This window comes from Diospyros lotus, chromosome 4, assembly GCF_014633365.1.
Source record: "Diospyros lotus cultivar Yz01 chromosome 4, ASM1463336v1, whole genome shotgun sequence".
Lineage (NCBI taxonomy): Eukaryota > Viridiplantae > Streptophyta > Magnoliopsida > Ericales > Ebenaceae > Diospyros > Diospyros lotus.
In genome coordinates, this window is record NC_068341.1 from 29,836,212 (window position 1) to 29,849,328 (window position 13,117).

At 39.6% G+C, this 13,117-nt stretch overlaps 1 pseudogene; it reads left to right on the forward strand.

Annotated features, from left to right (window-relative positions):
* The window catches only part of LOC127799764 (uncharacterized), an 87,937-nt pseudogene extending 84,222 nt beyond the window's left edge, over window positions 1-3,715 (forward strand).
* Window positions 3,716-13,117: the final 9,402 nt, after the last annotated feature.

Sequence of the window (13,117 nt, forward strand, 5' to 3'; positions counted from 1 at the left end):
TCCATACACTCATATGAAGGAATTCGAGGAAGTGTGTAGCACTTGCATGGATCATACAGTAAATGAGGATGTTGTAAGGTTAAAACTTTTCCCATTCTCACTAAAAGATAAGGCAAAAATGTGGTTAGGCACTCTCCTACCTAGATCTATAGGAACTTGGAGAGAAATGCAAGCAACTTTTTTGAAAAAATATTTTCCTGCCAACAGAACCGCTACTCTTCAAAGACAAATCATGAACTTCGCCTGTAAATCAACTGAAAATTTTGCCCAAGCATGGGAAAGATTCAAAGATCTTCTCCACACTTGTCCGCACCATGCCTTTGAGCAATGGCGAGTGGTCAGTTTCTTTTATGACTCACTCACGCCCCAATTAAAAATGTTGGTTTCTACAATGTGTAATGGAGAATTCTATGAGAAAACTCCAGAAGAAGCGTTTCACTTCTTTGACACATTGGCTGAAAATACAAGAAATTGGGAAGCTGGCCCTACATCTTCATTTGATCTAAGGGAAAATCCACAACCGAGAGGTAGATACCAGTTGAGTGAGAATGATGATCTAAATGCAAGACTAACTGCCTTAACAAAAAAGGTTGAAAATCTGGAGCCCAAAAAGGTACAATCTGTTAAACAAGTGGAAGTGAAATGTGCTGTGTGTGAAACAATGGATCATGCAACTGAAGAATGCCCTACTCTACCTGCTTTCAAGGAGGTATTGTATGGGCAGACTAACAACAATAATTCACACAATTTTGAGGGAAGACAGAATCAAAATCAAAGTGGAACCTATTACGGGAACAATCAAAACTACAACTCCTACCATCCCAATAATAGGAATCACCCCAATTTTTCATGGAGACATGATGCTGGGAGTCATTCTCAAAACTCCTTCCCTGCACATCAACAATCCTTCCAACAGAATCAAGGTTCTTCATCCAATACCTACCAACCTCCTCATAGGAGATCTTTTGAAGACACCTTGCATCAGTTCATTCAAAATCAAACGGGCATCAACAATCAGGTTGCCCAGCTTACAAAGAATCAAGAGCAAACAAATAGAGCCGTGGAGGATATGAGAAGCCAAATAACAAAGTTGACCCAAACACTAAGTGTGAGAGAACCTGGAAGATTCCCTTCACAAACCAACCCTAACCCAGTTAGGCAAACAAATCAGGTGGAATCTTCTAGTGGTGAAAGCAATGCACATGAACAAGTCCAATCTGTAACTATCCTAAGAAGTGGAAAGGTGATTGAAAAACCAAATGATCTTAGGATAAGCCAAACTGTTGTTGAGAAAGAGAAAGCAGAAGGACAGGAGCCAATCTTAGAAAAAAATGAAAACAATGAAGAAAAAAACAAGCAAAAACAAAAAGAAGATGGAAAAGGTAAGAACATTGAAAGAGAAATTCAATATCATCCTAAACCTCCTTTTCCTCAAAGACTGAGTGTTACAAAAAAAGAACAACAAAATGCTGACATATATGAGGTGTTTAAACAAGTAAGGATCAATATTCCACTCTTGGATGCGATCAAACAAACACCCTCATATGCAAAATTCCTAAAAGATCTTTGCACTGTAAAGAGAAAAGTGAACGTGCATGGAAAAGCATTTCTGACTGAGCAAGTGAGCTCCATTTTGCAATTTAAGACTCCTCCCAAATACAAGGACCCAGGTTGTCCAACCATCTCATGCATAATAGGAAGCCAGAAGGTTGACCAGGCGCTCTTAGATTTAGGAGCAAGTGTCAACCTATTGCCTTATAGTGTCTATCAACAGTTGGGTTTGGGAGAACTTAAGCCTACCAGAGTCACTCTGCAGCTGGCAGACAGATCAGTCAAGGTTCCTAGGGGTATTGTGGAAGATGTCTTAGTTCAGGTGGATAAATTCTACTTCCCAGTAGACTTCATAGTTCTAGACACTCAACCCCATCATGGTCCACAACCACCAGTTCCAGTCATCTTGGGAAGACCATTCCTAGCAACTTCCAATGCAATCATTAACTGTAGGAATGGAGTTTTGAAACTGTCGTTTGGAAATATGACTGTGGAGATGAATATCTTCAGAATTTCCAAACAACAAAACACTGAAAGTGAGATAGAAGAGGTGGATTTGATTCAAACTCTGTCTGAAGAGTATTTTGAGAAAGAGCTTGTCACTCAAACTGTGAAAGGAGATAATTGTTTGGAAGATATCAAAAAGGAAAGTGAGATGCCTTTGACTCAATGGATTCCTAAGCTAGAACCTGTAGAACCTTTGCATAAACCATCAACCTCTGTGAGTCATCCACTCATTCCTGAAAAGAAGCCACTGCCGAATGAGTTGAAGTATGCTTTTCTAGGAGAAGGAGAGACATACCCAGTAGTCATTTCTTCCAGCCTAACTACCCAACAAGAAGTGCAGTTAATGTAAGTACTAAGAGCACACAAGAAGGATTTAGGATGGACCATATCAAACTTACATGGAATTAGCCCTCTAATTTGCACCCATAGGATCTTCTTAGAAGAAAATTCAAAACCAGTGAGGCAAATGCAGAGAAGGCTAAATCCCAATATGAAAGAAGTGGTTCGAAAAGAGGTGCTCAAATTGCTGGATGCAGGTATTATTTATCCAATATCTGATTCAAAATGGGTTAGTCCAACTCAGGTCGTTCCTAAACGGTCCGGAGTTACTGTGGTGAAAAATGAGAAGAATGAGTTAGTCCCAATCCGCCTCCAAACAGGTTGGCGTGTGTGCATAGACTATAGAAAACTTAACTCCATGACTAGAAAGGACCATTTTCCCCTCCCGTTTCTAGATCAAACACTTGAAAGGATAGCAGGTCAAGCATTCTACTGCTTTTTGGATGGATATTCAGGATATAATCAGATTGATGTAGCACTAGAAGATCAAGAGAAAACAACCTTCACCTGCCCTTTTGGGACATTTGCATATAAACGTATGCCATTTGGGTTGTGTAATGCTCCTGCCACCTTTCAAAGGTGTATGATGAGTATCTTCAGTGAAATGGCTGAACATATTGTGGAGGTGTTTATGGATGACTTCTCTGTTTATGGAAGTAGTTTTGACTTGTGTTTAAAGAATCTGGAGAAGGTTTTGATTCGTTGTGAGGAGACTCATCTTGTGCTCAATTGGGAAAAATGCCACTTTATGGTTAACCAAGGCATTGTCCTAGGACACATAGTCTCATCTAGGGGTCTAGAAGTAGACAAGGCCAAAGTTGAAGCCATTCAGAAGCTTCCAGCCCCTAGAAATGTCAAGGACATTAGATCTTTTCTTGGTCACGCTGGCTTTTACAGGAGATTTATTGCCTCATTTAGCACAATAGCAAGACCTTTGTATTGTCTGTTGTCTCAGGACGTTCCATTCGAGTGGACCCCAAATTGTCAAAGTGCCTTTGAGAAGCAACATGCACTTATCACTGCACCCATCATACAACCTCCTGATTGGACTTTACCTTTTGAACTAATGTGTGATGCGAGTGATTATGCCATAGGGGCTGTGTTAGGACAGAGCAAAGAGAAGAAGCCCCATGTCATTTACTATGCTAGCAGAACCTTAAATGAAGCCCAGAGAAATTACACTACCACAGAAAAAGAATTGTTGGCTGTGGTGTTTGCATTGGATAAATTTAGGTCATACCTGATAGGTTCAAAGATGATTGTGTACACAGATCACGCTGCTTTGAAATACCTGCTCACTAAGCAAAACACCAAGCCACGCCTCATTAGGTGGATTCTGCTCCTCCAAGAGTTCCACATAGAAATCAAGGATAAAAAAGGAGTAGAAAATGTTGTAGCTGACCATCTGTCTAGAATCCCAGGTCAGGATCTTACTGAGGGTTCCATTCCTGATAACTTTCCTGATGAACATCTTCTTCATGTGAGTACATTGACTTCTGCCCCTTGGTACGCTGACATAGCTAATTATTTAGCTGTAGGTACAGTTCCCAGTCATTGGAATAAGCCAGATAGACAAAAGTTTTTCAGGAAGGTCAGAACATTTTTCTGGGATGAACCATATCTGTTTAAATATTGTGCTGATCAAATTGTGAGAAGATGCATTCCAGAACATGAGCAACATAGTGTTATGAACTTCTGTCACACCCTTGCTTGTGGAGGTCATTTCTCTACTCGGAAAACCATAGCAAAAATCCTACAAAGTGGATTTTACTGGCCTACCATGTTTAGAGAAGTACACCAGTTTTGCTTGTCATGTGACAGATGCCAGAGGTTAGGAAGTCTGACAAAAAAGAGTATGATGCCTTTGCAGCCCATTCTGGTTCTTGAAATTTTCGATTGTTGGGGAATAGATTTTATGGGCCCTTTTGTTAACTCGCTTGGTCATGAATACATCCTTCTTGCTGTAGACTATGTTTCCAAGTGGGTTGAGGCAATTCCAACAAGGACAAATGATCACAGGATAGTGGTAAAATTTTTCAAAGAAAACATTTTCAGTAGGTTTGGAATGCCTCGTGCCATCATCAGTGATGGGGGTTCTCATTTCTGTAACAAGCCAGTGGCAGAACTAATGAAAAAATATGGGGTAGTTCATAAAGTCTCAACCCCATACCACCCTCAGACAAATGGCCAGGCAGAATTGGCAAATAGGGAGATCAAGCGCATTTTAGAAAAAACTGTCAATTCCAACCAAAAGGATTGGTCTTTAAGGTTGATTGATGCTCTTTGGGCCTATAGGACTGCACATAAAACCATATTGGGCATGTCTCCCTATCGACTGGTTTATGGAAAACCATGTCATCTGCCAGTAGAGGTTGAGCACAAAGCTTACTGGGCCATCAGGAAGATGAATGAAAGTTTAGAAGATGTGGAACTCAACAGAAAGTTGCAACTGAATGAGCTTGAGGAACTTAGAAATGAGGCATTTGAGAATGCCAAGTTTTCTAAGATGCACATGAAGAAATTACATGACCAGCATATTAACAGGAAAATTCTTTGTATAGGTCAACATGTGTTACTTTACGATTCAAGGCTCCATCTGTTTCCTGGAAAACTCAAGTCAAGGTGGACAGGGCCTTTCAAAATTCGTTCCATCTCAGCTCATGGTGTATGTGATATTGAAAATCTTCAATCTGGTCAAATTCTCAAAGTGAATGGACAACGCCTGAAACCATACTATGAATTTTTGAATAAACAGGAAGAGAGCATGGATCTTACAGATCCACCCATTGGGTAGTGGTCAGTAATAATAATAAAAAAAGAAAAAGAAAAAGAAAATATATATATATAATAATTTAATTAGTGTTCTGCTTTCATAAACTGTTATCACCCTTTATTTTGATTTAAAGTACTGAAGCAAGCTCACGGATCCACCCATGCAATGAAGGCTACCAGCAACATCCAAGTAAGCAATTGGACCTTTGTGTTCAAAGTCATTTCTGAAGATCTCCAGGTATCCCTTATATCCTTGTTTTTAAGAATTGTTCAAAGCAAGTTGGGTGGGATAAAGGTATGCCTGAACTGTTGTGTTGATCCTTGCTCATTTAATGACATTCTGTGTGGGTTTGAATTTTGTGTTTAGGTGTTTGGAAATGTAAAAAAAAAAAAAAAAAAAAAATTTCTTTACTGTTATTCGAATTCTGTATCCGGATGGAGCTTAGTCATTCGAATGAGTTGTAAACCATTCGAATGACCGGTGAGCTGTTAAAAGAAAGCAAGAAAGCATTCAAATAGCCTCTGTTATATTCGAATATGTTCAAAATTCATTCGAATGAAAGTACTGTTGCATTCGAATGACCGGCCAATTCCCTTCACAAATGAAATTACTGTTTAAAATTCATTCGAATGAATTTCTCCATACTCAAAAGTCATTCGAATGAATCTGCTATTTCTTAAAAAAATTGAAGCCAGCATTCGAATATCCTCAAGTTCATTCGAATAACCTACCCTTCATCCGAATCCATTTCTAACATCCGAATATAGTTTCAATTAGTTAATTTGCGTAATAAAAAAAAATAAAAAAATAAAAAAAAATAAAAAAATAAAAATAAAAATAAAAAATATATATATAAAAAAAAAAAAAAAGTGTGTTCAAGGTTATTCGAATGAAGATTTTTGCATTCGAATGATCATTCTATTCAATACCCTCTTTGAGAGTGTGCTGCCAGATTCATTCGAATGACACTCATAGTCATTCGAATGAACAAGAAATCCATTCGAATGAAAGTACTGTTGCATTCGAATGAGTGGCTCAAATCCTTTGATAAGCCAAGTTACTGTTTAAAATTCATTCGAATGAATTTTTCCACATTCGAATGAGGCGTCTGGCCCTTTAAAAACTTTCAGCGAACATTCGCATTCTCTCTCTCTCATTCGAATCCTCTTCTACCCATTGTTCTAAGACCCGAGCTATCATTCGAATTGCTTAACCTCCATTCGAATCTTCCTCTATCATTCGTATAACCCCAGTATCATTCGAATGATGCTCCTCTTAACCGCATAACCGTCCCTGAAATCCGAATCGACGCCCCCCCCTTTAAAGATCGAAACCCCTCCTTAAGCGGTGCGATTATTCATTCATCCACCCGAACCCTTCCTATAAATCTTGTTACCTTGTTCTAACCACCCTCATTCATCATTCATTCATCCACCCGAAGATCAATCCGGTTTCGTACATTGAAGAATAGTCCGCTCGCATTCGAATAGGGGGCCGCTTCATTCGAATATTCTGGGAAGAGAACAGCCGAGAGGTAAGAGTTGTTCCCATTGTTTAAATTCGAATTTAATTGATTGGATGAAGGAGTTGTTGTGAAGAGGGGGTAAAGGAGTTCAGTGTGTCAAAGAGAGGATTGGTTGGGAAGTTGAAAGAAGAAGAAAAGAGAGGAACCTGTTTGTGCCTACCAACTGTTCGATAAAATCCCCGAACCAACTCCCTAGACCAAACACTCCTCAAATCAACATGTCTCCAAAGCAAAAACGCCCCAAGGTCGTAGGAGAAAGCTCTAGGGCCTCGAAGAGGCAGAAAGGAAAAGAACCCGCTACCATCCCAACCATTGATTTGAACCCTCCCTATTCCAATATCAGGTTCATTAGCCCCGCGGCTGAAAAGAACTATGTTGAGGGGTATGCTAAGAGGCCAGTACTTTGTGAGAGGGGAATTATGCTTGAACGATTTGAAGAACCACCATGTGATTTGTTGTCATTGATTATTGCCAAAGGATGGCAAACTTGGGTTAAGTTTCAACACAAGGCCATAGTTCCCTTAGTCAAAGAATTTTACTCAAATATAACCAGTGACAGAGATGACTCGGGGAATAGGTGCTTGATCACTGAAGTAAGAAAGGTGAAAATAGAGTTGAAGCCCTCTGATATTGTTGAAACATTCCAAATCCCAAGAGAGGCATCACCAAGAGACATTGAGGAGGCAAGTGCAGACTTAGGAAAAGAAAACTTGGCTAGGTTGTTGACAGAAGCAGATGATGTTTTGTGGTTAGCGCCTACCCTCCCAAAGAAGAATTTGTCCCCTAAATGCATCATCTTACATAGGCTTCTTTGTTCTCATTTCATGCCCCACGCATTCACTGGCAGTGTCTCGGTTAAGCAAGCCACATTCATGGGAAAGATGATCCTGGGAGTACACATAGACTTGGCCAAGCACATTTTTGACACCATCGACTTAGTGGCCAAGCATGCACAAGGGGGCGGAGGACTACCCTTTGGAGGGTTGATTACCTATTTTGTACTAAGGCACGGGGTAAAAGAAAAGGCAACTTTTGAAGTCATCAAGCCAATGGAAAGGATCAGCCCAGCATCTACACGAAGGAGCAGTGGGCAGTTAAAGAGGCTTGAAGCAACAACACCTGAGAAGGGAGAAGCATCAGGCAGGCAGGTTGAAGCACAAGAAGAACCAACTCAAGAACTGCCACTACATGAAGACCAGGAAGAGAGACAAGAGGAGGGTCACACTATCAGAGGCTTATATGAGATAGTCAAGGAAATGCACGATAGGCAAGTAAAACATGAAGCCCTAGTAGAGCAATCACTGAAGAAGATCCAAGAGAGACAGGAGGCCATTTATGAAGATCTACATTGGAGGCAGAGAGTCATCTATTCAGGAATAATGACCATGAATGAATGTTACACTGCGATGGATAAGAGAGTAGGTCAATTTCTGAGCACACCCATAGAAGAGCTTCCTCAAAAGTCTTCAAAGGACAAGTTGGCCGATGCTGAGACTTGCATACAGAAGACCATTGACATGTGGCGAGAGGAAGAGGGTGCACCTTCTACATCAGGGGCACAGCCGCAGCCGGAGCATGCAGCACCTTCTCACCCTACCATTCCATCTTCTACCTCTATTCCTCCTGCTGATCCTTCATCAAAGACCCCCTCTGGAAACTCCACTGAGGAGAACTCTACTTCTGACGATGCCACGGATGGCACTGAGTAGTCATAGGATTTGATGCTTCATGTTTAATTTCTGTACCTATGAACTACAAAGTTTAATCACATTTTCATTTGTCAATAAAAATGATTTTGCTTACTCTATGCTTCAAATTATTGTGCTCGATGCTTTAGATTCACAACTGGTTACTTGAATGATAATCTTTTATTTGAAAACAGAACTGTATGAGCTTTAGAACCAGGACCAGGACTACTTAGGGTGCTTTATTTCTGTTCATTTGTTTGAATGTCATACAAAACATGTGAAATAATCAGCAAATTGCCCAAATTCTCAAATTAAGTGGAGATTTGTTACCAAAGTAAGTGTTAGAGCTTCATAACATTTTATTCTGAGTGAAATAACATATATTCATGCAATAAAATATTTTGTTGATTCTCTTGTCTTTCAATAGCTTCAAAACAACATTTTGCTTTGAGTGTCTTTAATGATCGCGGCTAATTTTAACTGACTCTAAGCTTGAAACCAGTTGAATGAATAAGGCTGATTTATGAAATATCATAGAGGGATCATTTTCCTATTACTTGAGCCAATCAACCTATTGTTTTGATCAGTTTCCACTTATAGCCCATTAAAACTCTTCATGACCAGTTGCATCATTCCCTCTGTCCAAGTCATAGCCTTGACATTTTCTTATCCATTGATTAGGTCTCAGGAATTACTCAGTAGTTTACCAAAAAAAAAAAAAAATCGTCTGGGAATCTGACGTTAAAAGACCACTTTACCATTTAAGATAAATGGTTGTCTCTAGGTCTGGGACATTAAAAACACCCCCCGTAGCCATTGAGGGTGAAGCAATGGAAGCTTGTTCACTATCAGTTGGAATAGCAGTTAGATTCAGGTTCGGATACGACCAACTGGATTTAGGTGCCCTGATATGATTTCAGCTATTGATGCATGAATGCATAACATGTGCAGTTTATTTTCTCTGATACCAACAAAAAAAAAAAAAAATTCAGTTCTTAGTAGAAAATTCCCGGGACCTAATAACTCTCTTGATTTCCATCATCCCCTTTGCTATACCACATTACCTTATGGCCCCATTTCTTCCCAGAAAGATCCCTCTTTGTTTTATCAATCATGCAATTTCAAGATACAATTTCAAGAGTAAGGAGACTTAGTTAAATTTAAATGCTATTCATTGAGATGCTATTCTAATCATGAAGCTATGTCAGGTCCTTTCCTTCCTTAATAGCATTTTTTATGATTGATGATACCTCTTCGAACTTGATTTACATCCACTACAAATTGAGGTACATCCTTGAGAGCAACTTTGAGTGAACATTTTATTGAAGAGAAACATATCCAGTGAAACTTGCAATCAAAGCTTAGAGAATTGAATGCAATATGCTGATTGATTTAACTTAATATGCCTGAGACAAAAGTTCAAATAATAAACATTCCTTTGATTGTCCGAAGTCCCTATGCTACTGACCATACATTTTTGCTTCACATACGAGATTTGCACTATCAATGAATTTGTGAATGTTGAAGCATTCGTGCATTTAATTTGATTGCTAAGGGACTAGCAATGTTTAAGTTGGGGGGTGTGATTGATGTAAAAAAAATGCAATATTTGTTATGTTTTTATTACCTCCTAACCCATTTGATCGACTTAAAATCTCCAGAATTGCTTGTTGCAGCCCAAAAGAAGGAAAAGAGATGAAAGAATGACTCATACTCTCTAAAAGCATGATTGAAAGAGGAATAAAAAGTCAAGAAATAAAAGTGTCCTAATGAAAGCCAAAGCCATTCGAATAAGTCTTCAAAGGTATTCAAATATGGAGCAAAACAGAAGAGAGCTGCTCAAACATTCGAATAAATCATTCAGACATTCGAATATGCAAGATATCGGGTATGTATTCAGATGAGCTTGGCCTAATTCGAATAAGAAGTAACAAAAATCAAGATCTCCAGATTGTGCATATTCGAATGAAATCCAAGTCATTCGAATGAGCCGAGCATGAGGAGAAATTCGGATGAGCATATCGTTTGGAAGCAGTGAAGACATATTCGAATGAGATCCAAGTCATTCGAATGAGCCGAGCATAAGAAGAAATTCGGATGAGCACATCGTTTGGAAGCAGTGAAGACATATTCGAATGAAATCCAAGTCATTCGAATGAAGTTGAAGAAGAAAGGAAATCTATTCGAATGAAGGCTGAGTAATTCGAATGAGAAGCAACCCAAGGAACGCCATATTCGAATGCTCTCCAGTTCATCCGAATGCAATGAAGAAGTCAAGAGAAAAATTAGAAATTCATTCGAATGAAAGTACTGTTGCATTCGAATGACCGAGAAAATCGCCGTGTAAGGAACAGTAAAGCATGAAATTCATTCGAATGGGACTAAAATTCATTCGAATGAGCCGATCAGCCAAAAGAAACTCAGCAAGTATTCGAATGTCTCTGCTAGTCATTCGAATGAACAGCCGAACAAAAATTCTGACATGCGCAAATACACGCGGTGGCTCTAAGGTAAATTCAACCAACTTTTTCAACAACTTTTCAACAAATGGTCTCCACTTCCATGCGCCATAAGCTTAAAAAGGGACCAACATTCTTTGGAATCAGAAGTTGGCGAGTGCAGAAGATACTAAGAAAAACAATACAAGAAAGAAGAAGATCATTTTGGAAGCGCAGATTTATTTTCCTTTCCTTTTGTCTGTTTCTCCTATTTTTGTTCTTGTTTGTATCTCTTTCTTTGCGAATAGCACTTCAGTTACACTAGTTGTTCTTGCTAATTCTGAGTTCTGTATTACAAGTTCATTTTAATTTCTGCTTCATGTGGTAGTTCGTTTCAGCAATCAATACAGCAGTAGTTTACCAAGTTCTTATCTGTTGTCTCAGTTATTTCCTTTACGAATCGTGTATTCATCTGTAGAGATTAGTTTTAGTCGTGCACTTCCTATGAAGATGTGTGGCTAATTCGATTCTTGGGTTAAGGCAAAGATGGTGCCCAAAGCCACTGATGAATCAATATAACAGAACTCCATATGTCAAAGTAACAAAAGCAAAAGCAGTTTGGGAAATATTATTAACGAAAACCTCAGGCTTGGATTGGTTCGTACGCCTAACTTAGAGTCTCCATGCCATGTATGGAGGCTGCTTGACCTGGAAACGTTCTCATACCCAAGCCCCGAGCAATTATTTTGTCAAAACATTATTTATACACTGATTTATGATAGCTTCTTACCATAGAGTCTCCATGTCATGTATGGAGGTTGCTTGAACAAAGAGTTATCATCATCTCAGTAGTACATTTAATGGTTGAAAACCCAAGCTATTTGAGCTGCTAGTTACATCATAGAAAGCTATATGGTGAATCAGTTGGGTTTGGCACCAGATTTGTCTTGACCCAAGATCTCTCCATTTCCAGATTACAGTTATATCACATTTAGTTTGATCTCATTTCATTATTCCGTTAATCAAAAGAACTGGTGTGGTTATCTCCTTCCATGAGTAATCTCCCTGTGAGTCGACCCGGTCTTGCCCGGAAAAATTACATATAAATTTTCTGCTACAATCACACTCGTGCACTGGCGAGTCTAAACGCCTCATCCTATCTGTGAACATAATTAGTTGCTAAATCAGCTGAATTAGTGAAAGAAAAATACAAAAAGTGACAAATGCAGGGTGAGTGATGCAGCAATGAACATTCGGTAGAATCCTGCATGTCCGAGGAAGGAACGCACCTCTCGTACAGAAGTGGGGTAAGGCAAAGAAGCAATAATATCAACCTTAGACCGATCCACTTCTATACCCTTCTTAGACAGAACATGCCCTAAAACAATGCCTTGTTCTACCATGAAATGACATTTTTCAAAATTTAAAACAAGGTTCTTTTCAATGCACCTCTCTAGGACTCTACCCAAGCTAACCAAGCAATCATCAAAAGATGAGCCATAAACTGAAAAATCATCCATGAACACTTCAATGCAATCCTCTAGAAATCTGAAAATATACTTACCATGCATCGCTGAAAGGTACCTGGAGCATTACAAAGACCAAATGGCATCCTCTTATAGGCAAATGTGCCGAAGGGGCAGGTAAAGGTGGTCTTTTCCTGATCCTCCGGTGCTATGAAAATCTGAAAATATCTAGAGAAACCATCAAGAAAACAATAGTGTGACTTACCTGCCAGCCGCTCCAACATTTGGTCAATAAATGGGAGAAAGAAGTGATCCTTCTTCGTGGCGAGGTTGAGTCTCCTATAATCAATGCACACTCTCCAACTATTTTGTACTCGCATCGGAACAAGCTCATTCCTCTTATTAGGCACCACTGTGATGCCCGTCTTCTTGGGAACTACCTGCACTGGACTCACCCACTGGCTATCAGAGATAGGATAAATGATACCAACTGAGAGTAGTTTACTTACCTCTTTCTTTACCACATCCAAGATGGTGGGGTTGAGTCTCCTTTGGGGCTGTCTCACAGGTTTAGCTCCTTCCTCTAGATGAATCCTATGCATGCATATGGAAGGGCTAATCCCAGGTATGTCTGCCAATGTCCAACCTATGGCCTGCTTGTTCCTCCTCAGCACATCCAATAACCTTTTCTCTTGGTCAGGCTGCAAGTTATTGGCGATGATGACTGGCAGCTTCTCGCCATCCCCCAAGAAGGCATACTTGAGATGCTCGGGCAAAGGCTTGCACTCAAGGGATGGTGGCTGCTGCAATGAAGGGACTAACCTGCTTGC